The sequence below is a fragment of the Fringilla coelebs genome, assembly GCF_963513975.1.
Source record: "Fringilla coelebs genome assembly, chromosome: 15".
Taxonomy (NCBI): domain Eukaryota; kingdom Metazoa; phylum Chordata; class Aves; order Passeriformes; family Fringillidae; genus Fringilla; species Fringilla coelebs.
In genome coordinates, this window is record NC_140041.1 from 5,612,438 (window position 1) to 5,628,580 (window position 16,143).

Sequence of the window (16,143 nt, forward strand, 5' to 3'; positions counted from 1 at the left end):
AAAGGCAGTGGTGGAAATGAAAGCAGGATGATTCTGGTGAACCCAGAAATCCAGCAAATTGTAAATAAGACATTTAAACCAGCATGAAGACAGATTCATTGAAGTCCTTGGGCTCTAAATGTCATTGTTTTATTTTTAGATGCCTGGTATTTAACACAAAATATGACCTGTAATAATTGATATTTAACTACTATATTCAATTTGTAAACATGATAAAAAGGAAAAGACAAGATGCCTGATTTATAGCTGTTATGAAGATGGCTTTGCAAGGACAGTGATGAAAATTAGAAGGGTTTAGTCTACCTCCTCTGAGATAGCATACTGTACACATCAGCCCCTCACTGTCTGATTCACTAATTTGCATGAGCACTATAATTGACAGCTTGTTAACAGCTTATTAGGGACTCAGAAACCCTGTAACAAACACTACACGAAAAACAAGAGTGGACAGAGGCAAGAGCCATAAGTGCTATTTTAATGATCCCAGCTGAAACCTGCAGATCAAACCGTGCCTCTTGATTGCAGAAGGAATAATTACGACTGGGGTGGGGCTAGAAAATCAGCAGATAGAGGAGTGAGAATACACGAGCAGCCACACCAGGTCAGACAAATGGTCAGTCTGCCCAGTTCCTTATCTCCAGCAGCAGCAAGCACACGAACAGCTCCCACACACTCTCTCAGCCTCAAGCAATCTGCAACTCTGGGACTGCCTAAGCCAGGAGTGGTGTTTCATAGTAGCCACTGATGGATTTTCTTTTGCTATGAATCTCTCTAATCTCTCTAAACGCATTTTGAATCTTTGTAAACTTTGAGCACAATTAAATGGTTTGAAATACCTTGCCTACTGCAAATCCTTCTGTAGATATTATCCTAGCACTCATTTCTGGGGGGTAAAATAAACAAACCAATTAATATGTAAGCTGCAACTCTGTTTTTTTGGAACTTCTAAATGTAATGTAGTTATAACATGGCGTTACCTCAGCCCACGATGGAAAATGTCTATTAGCATGAATTGCAACATATCACATGAAAGACAATAACGGCATCATCACGCATAGAGAAAGCTATTTGTATTTTCTGGTGAGGGAGTACAGAGCTACTGAATGTTGTCCTTACTTATCTTAGGATGAAAGCCTTATTATAAGCTCATTTCAGTTGAACAAATCTCTCTGGGCTCCCTGCTGAGCAAGGCATTTAAACTTTAAAGCTAAAGGCATTCATTTTGCTTTGCTGACAGTGAAAACCTTCCTGCACAAGCTCCACGACGCACAGGGAAGCTTTTAGAAGGCTCGGTGGCAGAATGCATTAAGGCATTTAGCTGCTTACTGCGTTTCTCTGCAGTGCACGGACATCAAAGGCATTCATTTCCACGGGCAGCAAGAGTGGACTCTTCAGAGCAACTATCATCAGCCTGCTCAGGTTTAAGTGCTCTTTAGATTCCAAATACAGAGCGCAGTGACAAAATATCCCGGGCAATATTTTTTCCGAGCATCCTGAACTCGCTGTTATTTCTGAGGAGTGTTTAGCACAGTGGTGCAGGGACTGGGGAGCTGAGAGGCTCTTGGCTGGGTCATGGCACCTGATATCCAGCGGTAGGGAGCAGATGCCTGTCACACATTCACAGCTTCCTCATGTGCACTATCCATACCCCAAACAGATTCTACTAACAAAGCTCTTTTTTGTTTCCTTTCTAAATAAAATAATGTTTTGCTCTTTCCGAGATGGTTATTTCTGTCTGTGAATAGTTAGTGCCAGACACAAATACTCTGAAGTCTGACTACACACTACAAAAAGGTCCAAGCACTTCTGCATGCACACTCAGAAGCAAGATCTTAAAAGGTTATCTGCCTCTATATTGGGTGAATCAGAGATCAGAACCAAAGTTTAATCACTTCAGTTCACCCAAGTGTAACATGACCCCAAATCAAACATCCTAACTGTAAGAACTCTCTGCAATAAAAACCAGGGCAAATAAAAAATAAAATCCTTTTCATCTCGGGCCTCCCTTCGATTTTACTGTGCTTAAATTTTGGCTCCAGCCTTACACTCACTAGCACCCACTGAAACCAACAGCAGCCTGCAAGGGCAACTTTCGATCATCTATTCTCAATAAGCAGCTTCTATAGTAACACCAAGAAAAATATTTTAAAATAATGATGCTGTAAATGTGGCAAAAAGAACAACTCAAAAGAAATACTGCCTTATCTGTTATAGTGTGGTGTGGGGGGAGGGATTTTTTGTTTTGGTTTTTTGTTGGCTGGTTAGGGGTTTTTCCAACACTCAGAGCTTACCATTGCAAATAAGCATGAGAGTAACTTAGTGCTAATTGTTATGAATACACAGATCAGGAAGATTAGGAAATGACTATGTGACTGCAGCATTTATTAGAGGCTGCATGCAGGTAACAGTACAAAGCTCACAAAACGGAAAAAAAAGCCTGAGACCAAGGCAAAATGTCACTGAAACATGGGCTGGTCAATATCTGACGAGTTAAATGCAGTAATTATGGAAATATTACCTTACCAGACTATGGATTTAAATAGCTCAACGGTAAAGGTAAAACAAAACACAAACCAAAACCCCAGCAGGCACCATTATCAGTATTAGGTTACAGCTTCAAGGAAGATACTGTACAGGTAAGTCCATACAAATACAGAGACTTAACAACACATTTTGTTGCTTGAAAAATATCTTTATCTAGGTCTAGAAAATTAAGTATTTAAGCTATTAACATTTAATTTCTTGAGTATTTGAGATATTTTACTTTGAAGTCAAGGGACTACTTGCTTAAACTGAGGAACTGTAGAAATGGTTTTCTTATTTAACACCAGAATTAACAGCAGTATTTAACTCTTTGTGTAATTTAAACCTCTAATTGTAGGGCTTCTACCAGTAAAATAACAAAATTGCTGCTGGTCCTTGTTACTGAAAACAGTGGTGAGACCATTATTTTTCTGAATGTATTAATGCTACATGTTTTGCTTAGTGTAATAACTCTGAAAAATTACTATAACTCAAATACAAGATTATAAATTAATCTAATAATTAAATTAGGAAAGAAAATTTTAAACAGTAGGAAAAACCCATTCTTAATTTAAAAAATAAGCAATAAACAGCTTCAGCTGCGGTAGGAAAGACTCAAACACTAAGAGAAACTTTCTAATGACAAAGAAAGCAAATCAGAGGAAGAGAGGAGTGGAATTGAACAGATCATGTGTAGAAATTGTTATGTCATACCCACGGATCAAGTAACCTTTAGAGGTCAGCCTCAGACTGCAGCTAGGCAATTTTTCTCTAATTAAAATTAGAAAGTGAAATTATTTTATGAAAATGAAAAATTGTATTTCCTCCCAAAGCTTAAAGCAACATGTGCTAAGGAAAATCTGCTGGGGCGGACACAAGGACAGAAGCAGTTCTGCTCTCAGGGCATCAGGCAGCAAACAGAGCAGTCTGAAGGATCATCCCCAGCACCCATGGACCAGGAAAAGGTCCCAGGAGGGACCAACACTTGTGTAGTAACCACCACAGTAATGGTTTCCTGAAAGATTAAGAATTCCTCTTACATCCTATCATTTAACTGCTAAAAACCTATTTCATATTTTCCTTTTCATTCCAAAAGTTTGAACTGACATAACCAATATCAAGAAAAATGACTTAACACTCCACTTTATAAAGTTTAACAAGCATTTTAGTCTGATGTTCAGCAAAGATTACAGATCATAGTGCTACTGATAAACCATTTATAAGGCTCACAAAAAGAATGAGTTAACTACACAATCTGCTCTCTTTTGTCTTAGCCCACTTGCTTTTACACTCCAGCTCTGCTTGTTACTACTTTGAAAATATATTTGTGTAATTGGCTTTAATGATTAAGAATATAACAGAGAGAGCCAACCAACAATATAGTAAATGTGAAAATGGCAAGATTTTAAATTTAAATTCCAAGTGTCCAGCAACTGAGCAGGGTAAGCTGAAAAGAGTGGGAATTGCTACAGCATTGGACCTGAGTCAACTCTTACATGCTGATTACCTACTGTAACTACCAGTAATTTTGATGGTGTTTGGCAATCTTTATTTTACTTACAAATACTTGCATAAAAGCAAAATAAGGCATTTTAAATACTCTCAAATCATTGCAAGAATAAAACCCAGCTGTATTTACTGTCCTCCTAAAAAGGCCCTACTGCTGCTGTACCAAAATTTGTGGTGCTCCATAACTACTGAGATTGTGATACAAGATCGCATTCACTTTTACCTGACCCTAAGCAATACTATTTTCTACAACTCTAAAGGAACCACACTATTATATACTATGCACTATCACATTATAATCTAAAAAGAACTGGCACAGCTACAATAAAATCATCCTTTTTTGAAGCTTGTTCTTTGTAAATTATCCAAATGCTAGCAGTTGAGGAGAGCCTTTAGTTTCTTTTCATGTTGGCACTATAAACCCCCTCTTGTTCAAGACTCACATATCCCTCAACTTCTGTCAAAAGCAAGAACAAATTTCCTAACCAAAACTGAAAAGTCCTTGGCTTTTCAAATGACTATAAATTGCATGGCTAAGTGCATATGGCCACAGGGCTGTCACAGTTACTTTTCCTGACAATTCATCATAGCATACTAATTCTGTAATATCATTACTGTGTCTCTTCTCACTGTACTGATCCAGCCAGTTAATTTAATCAACTAATAATAGATTCAGAAATGGATGCAAAGGGCCCTAGCACTTCAAATTATATTACTAGAGATGCACAGCAGTGAAAACAATGTATTCTATACTTGCCATTAAATATAACCTCAGTAAGCTATATTCTTTAAGTATGTTGGAGATTTTCCTTTAAAAGGGAAAGAAAAAATATTTCTACAGATTTAGAAAAGGTTCTTTCAACAAGATTAAAAAGCAGTTTATTTCACACTAAGCATAACTTAAAATTACATTCCATTAATTTGAAGAAAAAATTATAACCAACAACTTAATCAATTATCATAATTACAGGTGAGTTACAAGGTAAAAAAAAAACACTGCAGGAAAGAAATACCCATCTGCAGGGGAAGCTAAAGGTGTGTGATTAACTGCAAAGTGAGCCATTCAAAAATGGACAATTAATTTTATTAAATTTTAATCTTCTCTGAAAATGTCAATGATGATTAAAACATTATTCTCCAACACCTCAGACCATTTTGCATGTCATGAAGACTAATACTTAAACTTTGCAGGATAAAAAAAATGTAGCCCAAAATGTAAGCAAGACTAGAACGCAACTGCATCCAATTTGTCTTCTAAAACATTCACAATCAATGTAGCACCCTGGGATTGCTCTGAATGTGCAACACAGACTTGGAGCTGATATCTGCTCACTTCAGCTACGAAATGCACACAGCCCAAAGGGCACATCCTGCCAGAGGCCACAGACAGAACATGGGAGTAGCCACAGTTTGTACAACAGATCCAAAGCGCACAAATGTGTGTGTGTGCACAGCTGGAGCTACTGGACACACCTGTATTTCTAAAGAGTTGAAGTCCTTCAAGACCAAGGGGTTTTTGCTGTCCTGTTCTCACAGGGTGATGAGCAGCACTCTCTCACACAAGGCACCAAGGGCAGAACTCACTGCAGCTCCTGGCTGCTCCCACTCCCAACAGAGCACAGGGACCACACTCACCTGAAGCTTCTGGCTGAGCTGCCTCAAGTTCCCTTTGCACTATTGGAGCATTAAAAAGGACAAGGATGCCACTCTGGATATAGTGCATGGTGAGAAAATCATATTCAAAAGACCCAATTTCAACCCCCACACAGAATTTTCTACCCAAGACTAAATACAGAGGAAATGCCAATATCAATTCAATTTATGTTTTGGGGACCTTAGAGTAAAGTCCATGAAACTCTTCACTTGCTGAGGCAGTTTATGTATTGGGGTCCAAAATATGGCAAAAAGCATGTTTCCTGATGTAAATAGAGTTAATTTTGGCAAAATTCAGTGAGCAAGGGTGATAGAGATTTATAGACTTACTCTCTGGCCATGATTCAGGAAGGCAAATGTTTAACATTTTAAAGGCAATTAGAGGCCTCCAAAACGCAATTAATCTTCTGTACCTGCCAAAGCACCCTCCCTGAAACGAGGGTGCCTGAATTCAGACTTACATTAAGTCCAGACTAAATACATATTTCTTAAAACACATTATGCAGAGTTCACCGTGTACCCTCCCTTTCAGGTGTCCAACGTCATTTGTTACTAAGAGTGACTCCAATTATGCCAACCCAGCCTAAAAGCAAGGCATCTGCTTGAGTACCATAATCTAACAAAACAAATAATTTTCCTTTCATCAATATACAACAGCTTTGTTCATTACTGGGAAACGTTAGGTGGTGAAGTATTGAGTGCTATGCATTTTACGCTTAAATCAATGTACTGTCTTGCAGTTATGCCACCTAATGTGTTTTTAAGCCATGCGCTACAGAAATCAATGTGGTTCTTATTTGATATTCAGTGTTAAGTTCAGCCTCATAAATTTAGAATTGCACTCTGTTATTTTGATGGTTATGTATTAACCATGTCCTGTAAGTTTTATGATTTTATATTCAGCCGTGCAGTAAATCATGCCAGTTATACACAAACGGCATGTGCTGAATTTACTTTTACTGTCTGTTCTAAAAGAGAAAGTAAAGGATGATTCATTTGACCTATTGGGGAAGAAAAATACAGTATATCAGATAAAATTCAGAAGGTGGATCAGTAGAAAAATTAGGCTCCATATAATTTAACTGGGTCTTTTCTGAGACAAACTGATTTGCAGCAGATAAATGGGTTTGATATACTTCATCTTACCAATATTTTACACGGGAACAGGCACACAACAGCTGATCATTCTCTGGAACACGTCTAGCAGGTGCTATGCTATTGTATAGAAATCTAATGCTGCACTGAAATTATTAAAAAAAAAAAGGATATGTACATACAGAACAAAACTCAAGCCCTTTCTCAGCAGCTTCTGTAATGTTTTAATAATGGAAAAAAAATCTTAATTTCTGGTTTTTTTAAGTATCCAAATAATTTTTTCTTGTATAAGGAGTATAAGATACAAGAAAACAAGTGCTCTGCAAGACATGCTTTTTTTAAGAGGAAATTTTGATTTTATTTCTATTTGCAATTGAATGTCTTGCCATGGAACAAACAAGTTCCGAGATCAGGTAGAAAAATAAAAAATAGTTTGCTCATTTCATTAAATATAGCGAGACAGTGCAATGCCCTTAGATAGAGAGAAGACTACTGATGCACCAAAGTTCCTCTACTGTCTTCCACTTTCTCAGGTCAAATCCTGGAAATAAAATCCTTTCATGTTCCAAGAGCTGATAAAGACAGGAACAACCATTTAAAATCATGGTGTGCAGCACTGTAATTTTAATTTTTTTCTAAAGCCACTAAAGTTGAAAAACTAAATGTTTAAGAGCCGCAGGACAGACTGTGTGCTTCTCCTGACAGCGATTCAAATAACATGAAATAACATGACAGGTTCTACAGTGTAGTCCAGGAGAAAAACAAGAAATATTTCTTTTAAAACTAGTGATGTATGCACTGGACATTTACATGGATTTCTGACTGCTCAGACCTCAACAGTTCATTGCTGAATCAGAATAAAATCATGTTAATTTATGTCCACCCACTGGGCTGGAGTGCCCTGACTCCAGGGAAGGAGGAGCTGAGCTCTGCCCAGCGTTCACCTTGTCTAAGTTTCTGGGGGCCAAGTCCTGCCCTTTGCAGAGGAAGGCATTCAGAACACCTCATTCCACCTATTCTCTTTTCATTTTCTCTGCAGAAGGAAAGAAAACCCCTTCACTACCAGCACACCTGTCTCAGTGCCAGCACCACAGCCCAGAGCAGCCCTGCCTCAGGCCCTGCCCCTATCACAGGGTGCCACTTCAGGGCTTGGACATTGTCTACAATGCTCATTTATGTATCCAAGGTCATTAAAACTCTCTTCTACCACATACAGCAATGCATTATATCCATCTTTTTTAATATTTGCTTCTCGGTGGGAGAGCTCAGTGCTTTAAAATCTGCAATGCCTTTTTTTTTCCTCCTTCCTACCATGGGAAAAGATTTCCAGCAGCCATTAGCTACAGCCATTTTCACATCTCATTTTAACAAGCTATAAAAGCAGAACAACATGCCAATTACATGAAATAAATAAAATGAGTGGGTACAAGATGGCTAAGAAAACCTCTTGCACTGCATATATTTGTTAGAGAGTGTATTAGAGTTTCACTAATGCATTTATAATCCTGCAGAACAGTCTGGCACATCTGCATCTTCAGTACAACAGAACGGCAAAGATGATAGAATCCTCAGAGAATTTCTATTTGAAATAATTTTAGATCTGTTTTATGTATACCAAGGAAGCTGCCAGTCAATCTGATCTTCAAACACACTGAACTCCACAGAGGGAATTCTAGTAAACTGCAGACTGTTCACCTAAATGCATTTATTCCAGCAACATGAAAACTAGTAGCTGTGTTTGGCTAATAATATGTTGCACATTTGGAACTTTGTTAAATACCTTAATTGCGTAGCATAGAATAAGGCAGTTAATTTACACAAAAGGACACAGAGGTGAATTCTATGTCTACATCTTTGAACAAAATAAGCAAATTCACTGAACATATGGCTTATTAAATTTAATAGTTCCTCTCCAAGACGATTCTGATTGCCATGTTTTGAAAGATAGGATTTTAAAAAAATTTCTTTTGGATATTTGCCGTTAAGCAGATATGCCATCTGTCTCTCCAAATGAAAAGAAACTCAAGACTTTGATTACTATTTTCCTAACCAAGATTTAGGGTAATGTATTTCTAGTACACTGATTAACTAGATCTGACATCACATCTTGGACCTGTTTATTATTCTTTTTCAAAGAACTACCCACATAACGTGCCCAAATGTACTACATGATGTGTGATGAAAGAAGCATAAGGAAGCACCATCACCTCTTGCATCACTTTCAAGCTCTGCTGGTGACACCGTGTTATTCAAACAGGCATCTTGTATTTTCACTCCAGTTTTAATGACACAGATGTCTAAAGCATAACATAATGCTCCAAACTGGACTCGGAGTTTCTGTCAGAAAATGCTCACACTAAAAGAAGAGAAAATAAAAAAGGAAGCCACTTGCAAATTTAATTGTAAAAATCTATTGCAAATAGGATGCTTGACTGAGCAGGTCACACAAATTCAGTATATCAAGGGAAAAAGTCTAAGCCTGACAGTATGCCAAATTCTTGTAATTTGCATATTTTATACTTCAGATCCTCAGAAGCCCAGCTCATTTTTCCTGTCTAGTTATTTTCTAGAGAAATCTTTATCGCCAGTAGCCTTCAAGCCCACACAAGCAGTAACTCACCTGTGTCTGAACAAAAACGAGTCTTTCCTCCCCACTGATAAATGTACAGATTGTGCATCTACTTCCTAAGTCACTGAGAATCTGTTTCAAACCCTGTATGAAGCAGGAGGGCAGCCAGGAGCAGCAATCAATGGATTAATGGCCCCTGCTCAGGCACAGGGACCTGGGGGATAACCCAGCATTGCTACTGCAGGAGCAGGGGGAGGTTCTGGCTCACAGGTGAGCACTCTGCCCACTGAAATCACAGGCAGCCTCAGCTCTCATTCTGGGGCACATTGTGTTCAGCACTTCAGAACACAGCTGAACAAAATAAACCAGTGATGTACAGTGATGCGTATGGCAGAAATCCACAAGAAACAAAACAAAATTAAAAAAACCAAACAACTAAAACATCAAACCAGGTTTCAACACTCAATTGCTTTGTATATTACCAAAGTCCTATGAATTACTGCTACAATGCTGACTTGCTGTATCAATCACAGTATTAATCAAAGCACTCCTGAATGAGAGCTGGGCTCTCAATCCAGCCCTGGCTCCTAACCCAGCCCTCACTCCTAACCCAATCATTCCTAACCCAGCCCTCACTCCTAACCCAATCATTCCTAACCCAGCCCTGGCTCCTGACCCAACCTGTGGCCCTCAAACAGTGAAAGCTCTGTGTGGCACTGTCCCCTGTGCCCCTGGCCACCATCCCTGTGACACTCCCTCTTCTGGACACCATAGACAGAAATGGGTTATATAAAGGTTGTAAAGATTTAACAGAAGTGGTTTTAAAAACTGCATTTTTAGCTATTTTTTTTCCTTTTGTGCTGGGACAGCCCAGCCAAAGCAGAGGCTGCTGTATCCCTCAGGCAGGCTGCCTGCCTTCTGCCAGAGGAGCTCTAGGTTGTTATCATCTTATCACAGGGGTTCCCTACTGTTGTCTCCTTATCACAAAAGTTTCACACCTTCTTGGTGGTTCTCGTGGGCAGCTCCTCAGAGCTCTGACTCTTTCTTCTTCACACAGTGACCAACTGACTCTAGCCCCCCTCTCAACCAGCCACCCCACTCTTTCATAGCACTCTTCTCCTCATGGGTCACAGCTGTGGCCTGTTAAAGCCAGGCCTGTTCCTGATCTTTGATAATTGGCCCAGCTGCAACTCCTTAGGGGGAAGATTGCTTTCTACACCATCTTTATTTCCTTATATTCTATCCCCCTACACTAGGTAACACTGGCACAAGGTACCAACAGCACAGGAACACTTTTCACATTTAACTTTGCAAGAAGCACCAACAGCAATAAGGCTGAAGCATTTTTCAATGAAGTATGTAAATAATGTATAACCCCACAGGGGCCAAAGCAGAGTTGTGATACAGCTGGACAAACAGGACATAGGTAAACCTGTGAGAACCAAAACCTGACAAATAAGAGCTTCAAAACAAGCAGCAAACACATCCAGAGGAACATGAACAAAAGGAAGTTGTGTTATGCTAGGAGGAGATGAGATCTTTGCTCTCTAGGGGGAGAAGGACCAGGAAAACACTGAGGAAAGGGGAGGTCAAGCAGGGAAGGCACAGCTCCTCTCTGGCTCCCCACTGACAGCAGCAATGCTCAGAGGCTCACAGGACACCACCTCAGGTGGGACTCAAGCTGTGTTGTGAGGGCACTTCAGGTGCTGCCTGTTGCAGTCCCAGGTGAGAGTACACCTGGGTGACCAATAATCCTTAGGTGACAAAATTACCCTCAGTTAATTTGTCTTTCAAATGTTTCATTCAGATTGTGAAGCAGAATTCAAGGACGTGTTCAACATACGTGAATTTAGTTGTTTAAGCTAAGTTCATGTAAATTTAGCTATTTTAGCTACTGCTAAAAAGGGCTGCTTGGCAAGGGCTCTGTATTAGCACCTCAGTAACAGCAGCTAAAACACATTTACCTAATGGGATGGAGCTTTCCTAGAAGCTCCTGTACAAAATTATCACAATTCACTTACTGGACTTTATGTTTCACTTAGATAAGAAAGAGTCTATAAAAAATATTGCCTCTGACATTTTAATGCCTCAGACTTCTGAAACTCTTTAAAAGATAAGTCAGTATTTTCTGACCATCAGGATGCAGAACAAATGACTTCAGGTTTGCAGCCATTCCCCAGACTGGTGAATGCTTTATTGGGCACAAATAAATGGAGTATGGACTTCACTCTGGTACACTGAGCACTGCTAGAGCTGTGCAGGCTTATTCCAGAGCTACAACCATCAGACTTTTGTAGCATTGCCATAAATTCAGTTTCTATGCAGGCAAACTAGAACTTTCCTTCTATTATTATTGATCAATCGTAATAATGAAGTCGCTCTCTGATTATTTCTCAAAATCCTTTTTGAAATACCATTAGTATTGTTTCATTAAAGCTTACAGACTGGCAGAACCAAGATTTTCATTTCCAATTCTTGAAGAATGTTCAAGAATGTTCCTTTGAATACTGAGATGTACTAAACTTGATTACAACCTATTGTGGTTACAACACAAGCATCGTAACAGCTCAGAGAGTTGTGGAATTGACCCTTTCATAAATAAGTAAAATAGGTATTGAAAATTAGACAGACTGTAATAAAGAATATTAATTTAATTACAATGTATCTTCGTTTTGGGGGTATAGGCATGGCTTATCTATGAATCTCATGTCAGACTCTCCAATACACTCTCCTTTCCTCTGCTGGCTTTTCTTGCAGCTGATCTGTTAGAACAGGTTTCACTATGGTTGTGTTCTAATGCAAAAAATATTAACTAACCAAATGATAAATGCATTCACAACTGTATTTAAAGCATGAATGAGTCATATACATGCTCATACATGAAATCTGAAACAGAAATTATCATAGTGTGAGGTGTTTTGGTCCAGCATTTCTTTTAGATACATATGTCTAGTTGCTCTGAAAATCTGTTGGGGTTTTATTAAATAGCTTTTTTTTTCACAGTTATAGAGTCAAGTCTGTTAGAATTCCTGTCAGAAATACACAACTTTGGTACATACTGATGCATGCTAGCTGATTCCCTTCAGCTTTTAGCATCATTTTGGGTCTGTGTTCTTTAGAGGAATCACAGGAAGGCAGAACTGTGGGAATTCAGCACATCGCTCCCGATGTCCAAAGCTACCCAGAGAACCCTTGGGGGGCTCTGAAGTCTTAGAATGTTGCCAAAAGTGCCTGGTGGCTTGACTTTGATCCCTCTAGAGATGTGCCACCTGCATATGAGGATATGAGAATCACTGGGGTTTAAATGGTATAGAAATAGTATAATTAAAGGGCAAAACACGGGTTTTAAAATTTTGGTACAGAGAGGTTATGGAGACAAGACAGAGGAATTTAAGCCTATCTCGTGGTTCTTCTTCCTTCTTCATGTCTTCCATTTTGTGTGACACAGATATTTTTTGATAGGTTCTTGGTGAAGGTACACTTGGTAATAAAGATGATAAGTATTGGGGACAAAAAGTAAATATGATTTACCTAAGTTTTGTTATAAAAAGACGCGACTGCCCCATGGGCGGTCAGAGTGCCTTTGGCTGCCTTGCTGGTCAGATCCCAGCTGGGCAGAGAGAAAACTTTGTAGATAAGAAATAAAAAACAACCTTGAAGACCAAAAACCTGAGAGTCCAACCTCATCCTTTGAAGGCCGATCAGAACGAACCATCCTACGCGTGTCTGGGCACAGACAGACAGACAGCAGCCGGCCCAGACACAGAACCACGCTCCCCTGCTCAGCCCACGGTGCCCAGGAGGGCCTGAGAGGCACCAAAGGCTTCTGCACAGCCCCTGCACCACCCTGATCATCATGTCCCAGCACCCCAGCACCTCTGCAGATACAACACCATGTCTAATACATGAGGCTTGGAGCTCATCCCGATTTCCCTGATCATGCTCCCTCTGACACAGCCCAGATTTCTGACAGGAGCCTGTGTTACAGCCCTGTCTGCTGGTTTACAACCAGCTTCTGGTGCCTCCAGCTCTGTGCCTACACTCATTTCAAAGTCACTGTCTTCTGTCTCTCTCCTTGTGCAAGTTTGTACATCTTTATAATACCTTCTGATTAATTTATCACATAGTAAAGATTTTTAAAAAATCATTATCCTTTTGATCTAAAAATCCTTATATTTCATCTTTAATATGTTCTTTTGAGAGGTTCTTTCTGGAGAACTTGCCACATATGTTCTACTCCTCTGAGACATAACAGAGAAACTCAAGAAATACTTCAAATCACATCTAAAATGGTTTGAAAAGATTTTGTTTGCAGAAAAAAAAGCAACATTTCTTTCAAGCTCAGAAAAAAATTAGAGTATATTGCAGTACATATGGCAAAAGAAGGCTAACAAAAAGGAAATATATGAAACCAATATTTGAAAGAGTGTCAAAATTTATCACCACAGAAGTGATCTGAAGCATTTTTAACATTCCATTACTTCATGAACTAGACTCAAATGAGGAGGGACAAAAGTCAGGAAAAGAAAAATATTGATTTCTTCAGATCGTTTTTCTAAGATGATCATTATTTCTGTAAGATGATCTGTTCCTCCATTTGTTTTAAGCCATGCAAAGAATTCATCAGATGTAGAGAAAGAGAATAACCCTCACTTTGCACATTAATACTGTAATATTCTGCTCTATAAAGAGTGCTTTTAAGCCATCACGTGTCAAACAAGACTAGGAGATTATCTGGAACCACATTAATGTCTTAAGCTCAAGGCACTATGTTACATTAGAAAAAATGTAGGAAAGTGGAATAAATTATCTTTCAGACAAAGACAGGCAAATGCCACAATATTTTTACCAGGATTGAAAATTATGGGGGAAAAAGATGGTGAAAACTATCGGTATAAAAACAAAAAACCTAGAAAAGAACCTTTAGTACAAAATATCAGGAAACTGACCAAAGCCAGAAAAAGCATAGTGATGCTTGCTCTACCTCCTTTGCTCTTCACCATGTAGAATTGTTTATCTTCGTGATGCTGACTGTGAAGTCCTCAGAATCCTGTCCAAATCCTCCCCCTCAGCTCCAGCCTTCAAGCTGAAGCACTGCAGTATTGGCTGTTCCCAGAGTGTTTTCTCAGGATCTTTAGCAAAACAGCTGGACTGATGATAACACAGAAAACACTGATTATTAATGTCTGCCTGCTGTGGTTATAGGTCAGTCTCCTAACATTTATCACAGGTCTCTTCATCTTTTTTCCTTAAAAAAAAAAAAACCCCAAGACTCCCACATAATTATAATCACACCAGACTGTCTTCAACTGTCCTGCTACCTAGGAAAGCAAAATGAAATTAATTAATTCAAACTACACCAAAAAAAAAATGAACACATATGAGAAATTCTGCTTTAAATGAACAGAAACCTTCATTTGGAAAGATTAGATGGCACTCTGTCACCCACAAGAGCTGATGCTGGGCTCCATTATGTACAGAGTGTCCTTATTCCTGTGAAGGACGTTTAGCCCACAAATAGGGAGTCTTCAAGGGACAGGACAGGGAGTCCTGATTGAGACAGAGGACACACTTGGAGTGTGATTCAGTCCCAAAATTTAGGACTAAACTGAATATGCATATCCATCTTCAAATACTCTCAGGGAAGTCAAATTATAGGTTAAGAAATAAAGTATCTGAAAGAATTAAATCTGGCTAAGTATCACAACAGAAGTGGTCTTGAAATATGCAGTAATTATCCAGAAAATTAGAACTGGCAAATGAATATAGATGATTGAGACTCAAGGAGCCTTTGAGAAGCTGCCCAGGGATATATTGACAAGGACTGGGCACATAAGGATTAGTATTTCACTATTTAATACTGAAAATGTAGAGAACTCTGTGAAAGAAGGAAACAAACTGATTTACATATATTATTACTTCAGTAATACAGCTTGCAAAGTTTGCTATACTAAAAGAGGCTTCAAAGTGAACCAGAATTTATATAGATATTAACTTTCAGAACTTATTCTCTGAATTGCTCTGGGCTGCTTTTGCAGAGCAGCGCACCCAGCACACATGGGGAACAGCTGATTTGGATGGCAGACTCCTCCTTCCCTCGCAGATGTGGTGTTCCATTGGCTGCCCCAAACCTGGAACCTCCTTGGACTCCTCTTTCCTTTACCCCTCTGGTCAGAGCCCTAACCTTGACCTAATCCTTCAGGGCACTTTCTGTGCCACTGAACAAAACTGATCAGAAACAACTTCTGAACACAAGAATCAGTGATGTCCTGTTTCACTGAGAAAGAGAAGTTTAAATAGGAAAAAAAAAATAAAAGAACTACAAAAGACAAACTCCAGTCACTTAAGCAATTTCAGCCATCCCTTGTTTTGTCCATATCCACAGTGTGTAATATAGCTGGAGGGTACAGCATTATGTGGGAGGTATAAATAGCACACGCCTCCTTAAAATAATTCCCCTCCTAAAGAAAACTGGAAAGAGGAGTAGCTTCACTGTAATTCATCTCATTTCAAGTTTACTAAATATAAGTGTTCTGTGGAAAACTGATAAACCTATTTATCTAGTGCCACTCAAGTTAAAAAACAAAATAAATTCCCCCAGGAATCACGATTACTCATTCTTACAACTCAGCATCTGAGGAAACAGAAGCTATATTTTCACTCTTGAACACTAATTTGATGCTGAGAAAAGTCCCTTAACCATTTGTGTGAAAAAAATCCAACTGCTACCTTTCAATATTTCTGAATGACAGTCATGGCTCTGAGCAAACAAATGATGCTCACATATTGTGCCT

General features: G+C 39.0%; 1 protein-coding gene across 4 annotated transcripts in view; it reads right to left on the reverse strand.

Moving 5' to 3' along the window:
• The window catches only part of TENM2 (teneurin transmembrane protein 2), a gene marked incomplete at both ends in the record, with an annotated part of 473,693 nt that overhangs the window by 411,611 nt on the left and 45,939 nt on the right, over nt 1–16,143 (reverse strand). The window lies entirely within an intron of this gene.